Raw genomic sequence first — 6,000 nt, 5'->3', positions numbered from 1 at the left:
ATACTAATTTAGTCTTTCTTCTTTAATTCGTGATCCCATTAAAAAAAAAAAATCTGCCCAGCATAGTTCATCTGATTGCTCAGGGTCTCAGGCCACGATGCATAAAGTCTCACATTAATTGAAAAAGTAACGAATAACACCCAAGGCAGTAAATAAATCACCAAGTTCATTAACTCAAAGCGCTGGATGTCAATTTGTGGAACACTACAGCGTGGTGTAAAATAACGTTACCCGACAGCGTAAGAAGGGGAAAGTGGGAATTATTTTTATATTAATTTTTAATAGACTTTTGACTGCTCATAAGAGATATTAAACATTAACATAATTTAATCCGTACGCTGGCATTTATCAAACCACGGATTTTCGAGCAAAATAAGTGCCACGTCTTTTTAAGACATTAAAGATTCAACAGGGATAATTAACTTGAAGGTCAAGGAGGAAACCGTTATCAGCGCATTCTGCAGAGTCCGCTGCAGATCGTGCAGCCGAAAGCTGAAGGGGGTGTGAGAGGTGCAGCCAGCGGCTCGGGACTCTCGCGAGATGTTGCAAGACTGGTTTTTGCTGATTCTGATCAGTTAGCTAAACTTTTGAGCAAAGTTAAAAATCAGGGGAGGAATTTCCCTCCCCGTTGTCGCCTCTCGGCCTAACATGGAAAGATCGGGCTCCTGTGCTCACGCCATTCAAGCTGCATGTGTGAAAATTCTGCCCATGACGTCAGCATCACCAATGAGGCAGAGCTAGACTGGGAATGTTGCTTTGAATGACTGTCACCACCGTGTGACAATTTTATGGCTGAGGTCTTTGAATTTGAGGGTGGCCCTGACTCGAATGTTGATTTTTTTTTCCCTCCCCAGCCCTGAGGATTGAACCCAGGGGCATTCTACCACTGGGGATGCATCTCCAGCCCTTTTAATTTTGTATTTTGAGACAGGGTCTCACTAAATTGCTGAGGCTGGTGTTGAAATTGCAGTTCTCTTGCCTCAGCCTCCCGAGTTCCTGGGATTGCAGGAGTGCACCACCACACCCAACTGAGTTTTGATTTTTGAAATATGAAAACTCACTCAAAATAAGTAACAAATTGGGATGATTTTTCACTAAAGGAAAGAGGTCACATCAGGGGCTGAATTCCTTGATGAGCCAATCAGGTGCTGTACCAACGCATAATGATGTGTTGATTAATTTTTCTTAGTGTACAAGTGGATCTGGCTGTAGAATTCCATTTGGTTGCACTGAAATTGTACATATAATTCCTAGTGCTCAAGAAAGAAATTTATTTTTTCTTGAAATTTGGTTAGTACTTTTTTGGAGGGTGGAGATACTGGGGATTGAACTCAGGGGCACTCAACCACTGAGCCACATTCCCAGCCCTATTTTGTATTTTATTTAGAGACAGGGTCTTGCTGAGTTGCTTAGCACCTTGCTGCTGCTGAAGCTGGCTTTGAACTCGTGATCCTCCTGCCTCAGTCTCCTGAGCCACTGGAATTACAGACTTGTGCCACCTCACCCAGCTTTGTTAGTATTTTTGCCTACTCTAACAGGGCATTTTGATTTAAATTATCTAGTTTTGCCAGCTACAAAGATCAGATTAACTAAATGATGGCCAAATACTCATTAAGCCCATTCAAAATTCTACTGGCTAATTTCTATTTTGTTAGGTTCACAATTTTTCTACAAATTATTTCCACTCTAGATTGTCACCTGCTTCATGTCACTAGCTTCTTTGATAGTACATCTTGTAGAGTCACCTTGGCTCCTAATTTACAGATATTTATGCAAAAAGTTAGCAATCAGAAATCAAGGTTAAATAATCCCCAAAATATAAATTTGGGGCTGAAATGTCCTTTTGAAAATATTTTTTCTACTTTATTATAAAGGTGAAAAAAATCATTATGTATTATTCATAAAAGTATAAAGTTTACTACATATCTCGTTTTGATTTACTACCCAGTTAATATTGGGACATACAAACTTTCCAAAAAGTGTGGTCCTACTATTGTTTTAAAGTCTTTTAAGAAATATCATAAGTCATGGCAGCTTTCCAAGGTAATAAGTTTAATTGACTTCATCACTTCTAAGGCTGCATGATATTTTAAGAATGGACCTTTAGGTCATTTCCCATTTTTCACTATTATAAACACGATGGATGCATATTTAAGATAAATTCTTCAAAGAGGACTTGCAACTTCAAAAGTATTCCTCTTAACCTCCGCCTACCTCTTTTTTTTTTTTTTTTGGTAACTACATATTACCAAATCCTCATCCAGAAGGTTTTTGCTTAGGGCTGAAGGTGTAACTCAGCTTTAGGGAGCTGACCCAGCATGCAGGAGGCCCTGGGTTCCACCCCCAACATTGCGTGTGCGGGCAGGCACACACACACACATACACACACACACACACAGAGGCTTCTGCCTCCTCATCTTCCCATCAATGTATAATAATGCTTCCTTTTCCCACATGCTGATATTTTTCAGTCTTTTAAATGATTGCTATAATTTATTGTGGTAAAATTCACATTTCTTTGATTATTAACAAAAAGAGCAACTTTTCCTGTGATTACTTACATATTTTCTTTTGTGAATAGTATTTTTATTTCCTTAGCTCTTTTTACAGAAGTCGAATTTTTCTTATTAATTTATAAAAGCTCTTTATATTGGATATTAGTTCCAGAGAGTATAGACCACAATCTGTTTACAAGTTTTTTGGTAAAACTATGATTTGACTCAGATCATCTTTGTTTAATAACCCTCCCTTGGGTGAACCTGTCCCAGGAGATGTTTCTAAACACACACCATATCTGAGGAAGCGGCCACCATGTGATCTTGCAGGATGGGTTCCTGGTAGTGGTGTCAAAGGAGGCTGAAGGAGGAAGGGCTTGTTACCCTGTGGTTTGTTGGGTGTGGAAGCACTTCTGGCCTTGTGTGTTATCTTATTCCAGGTGATGGTTTTCCACGGTGTCATTTGCTATCACAGTACATAAAAGAGACTTCATTCTCTCCCATTCTGAGATGGGCATTCCAGGAAGAGGGCAGCACAGTGGTAGGGAATGGCTATGTGTGTGTGTGTGTGTGTGTGTGTATGTAAAGGATTTGAAAGGCAGAATCTTCATGAATTCTTTTTAGATGGTGACAGTGGCATCTTTGGTGGCATAATTTCTTTTCCTCTCCCATCACAAGGTTCGTGGCTGATGGCTTTCACCACTATTGCAAAAGACAGATTAATAAGAGAAAAGCAAATTACTTCACCCAAGGGTTCTATGACAAGGGAGACCTCAGAAATGAAGACTCAGGGGAAAAAGAAATGTAAGAAAAGAAAAGAAAAGAAGCCTCCGGGCCCCAGGGAGGACTGCGTTTCTGTGGACAGGCGGAGAGGTGCGAGGCCAGGTCAGGAGGGTCGAGACACACAGCTCCTGTTTGTTCAGACTCATCCTGGCGTCCACGTCTTCATTCCGTTCCTCTGGTTATGGACAGACACCTGTCCCTTGAGAGTCTTGTGACTCACTTTCAGGAGAGGTAGGTTGGAGAATTTCCCTAGGGCCATGTTCATGGAGAAAGGCGGAAAAAGGTCAGAGGGTAACTTTTCTATTTCTGCAGTTTTCTCAATTTACTTCCATTTCAAACCCTCAAAATGTCAAGGTGTCATACTTTAGAAATCATATTCTGAGCCCCAACATTGGGCACTTTCATTCCTGTAGATGTAACTCTTCTTCCGTCCCCACCTCCCTTCCTTCCTCTCTTTCCCTTTCTTCTTTTTTTCAGGGCTGGGGACGGAGCCCAGGGTCTCATACACATTGGGCAGGCACTCTGCCACTGGGTACATCCCCAGTCTTAATATTTTATTTCTTCTGTTTCAACCAGGGATTTTTCAGCCTCAGTACTGTTGACATTTGGGGCCAGATGATCCTTCGTGGTGGGGGCAACGTGTGCATGGTAAGATGTTTTGCAGCCTCCCAGGTCTCTACTGCGGATGCCAGTAGCAACCCCAGGTTGTGACAGTCAAAACCATCTTCAGACATTGCCAAATGCCCCCTGGGGAGGAAGATTGCTCCCCCCCCTATACTGAAAGCCACTGATTTAAATAAATATTTATTTTATTTAAATAAAAAGTCAAGGCTTTCTGCCTCACCTGCCCACATCCAGGAGAAGGGCCCAAGACACACAGGCCACATAGTGGAGAAGGTTTCAAATGGAGGCCAGGACCAACCAGCTCTTAAAATACCACTTTTCTAGGCAGAGAAAGGCTGTCTGAATAGTACAGGAATTTAACTGTTTGTTTAAGAATTGTTTTTTAAAAAATGGTTAATGTTGTTTCTTTTATCTCTTTGATTAACACATTTTTTTTATTTTTATTTTTTAGTTGTACAGAATACCTTTATTTTGTTTATTTATTTTTTATGTGGTGCTGAGGATCAAACCCAGGGCCTCGCACATGCTAGGCGAGTGCTCTACCGCTGAGCCACAACCCCAGCCCCACAACATAATATTTTAAAAAGCTTACAACATTCATTGGGCTGGGGGTGTAGCTCAGAGGTAGAGAGCATGCTGAGCACGTGTGAGTCTCTGGGTTCAACCCCCAAGACCAATGTATAAAATAAAACCATTTATCATTTTTTTAAAGAGCCATAATTACAACAAAAGATGAAAATTCTAAGCTCATCAAGGAGCTGCGCCTGGTGGTACACGCCTCTAATCCCAGCAGCTCGGGAGACCGAGGCAAAAGGATCATGAGTTCAAAGCCAGCCTCAGCAAAAGCGAGACACTAAGCAACTCAGTGAGACCCTGTCTCTAAATAAAATACAAAACAGGGCTGGGGATGTGATTCAGTGGTTGAGGGCCTCTGAGTTCAACCCCTGGTACCCACTCCGTCTCCTCCAAAAGAATAAGCTCCAACAAGATTCATTTAACCTTTAAAAACTCTGCTTAGCCAGACATAGTGGCACCTGCCTATAGTCCCAGCTACTCAGGAGGCTGAGGTGGGAGCCCCAGAGTTCAAGACCAGCCTGGGAAACATGTTGAAACATGCCCCCCCCCCCAAATAAACTCTGGTTAAAGCCACCTTTATCCAGGGCTCTCATGAAGTGCCACAGCCTGAATACATGAGCTTCCTTACAAGAGAGCAAACGTAAATGCAGTTTCTCCTAAAGATATTTCTAAATGGTAACACCATTATCAAGGGGTGTTGGTGACTTCCCTCTGTGTATTTCTGCAGGATTTCTCAAAACCTTATGTATTTCAGATGTATTCTGACATAAGGAAATTATAAATTACGCTTAAATAGATTGCTTTAGCTATGACCAAAGATTGGAATTGTGTCCACATATTGAGACATTTCCAATTCAAGGTCCCCACAGCTTCCAAACAAAGCAGAAGAGTAGACCACATTCGTTTGTATGTGGTGCTGAGGATCGAACCTGGGCCGCACGCATGCCAGGCGAGTGTGCTACTGCTTGAGCCACATCCCCAGCCTAGACCACATTTGTGAAGTGGCTCAAGTTCTTTCCTCTCTTTGCTGTTATCTCTGGTTTCCAAAGGGCACATTTCTTTCTTTTACTTCACAGGGACTACCAGAGAATTCCTTAAGACTGAATGAGTTGATAGACCTGTTTCTCCAGATCGCCTGAGCTGGGGAGTGAATGAGGATTCTTTCCCATTCAAGATGAAAGGGAGTTGGCTTTTATATGTTCTGGGTAGACCAGTTTAAAAAATTTCATTCATTGTTCAAACTCATTGAAACATGCCCAGACTCTGGGATGGTGACCTGGTGTGAGGAAGTGTCATCATTCACTCACTCATTCTGTATTATTTAGGACTCTTGGGTGCAAATGACAAAGTGAACTTAGATTTGATTCCTGAAATGGGGAAATTAGGATATTTGAGTGTTTCCTAGAACCCAAGCATAGAAATGAGGCTGAGATTCAAAGACAACTACCACGTAGAGTTCCCAAACCTTGGGGACTCTCCAACTTATATCCGGTTTCACCTTTCTCTCTCTGCAGGTGGGTTT

This window comes from Marmota marmota, unplaced genomic scaffold (genome assembly GCF_001458135.2).
Source record: "Marmota marmota marmota unplaced genomic scaffold, marMar, whole genome shotgun sequence".
NCBI lineage: Eukaryota > Metazoa > Chordata > Mammalia > Rodentia > Sciuridae > Marmota > Marmota marmota.
The sequence above is the reverse complement of the archived record's forward strand: the minus strand, read 5'-3'. Positions refer to the sequence as shown.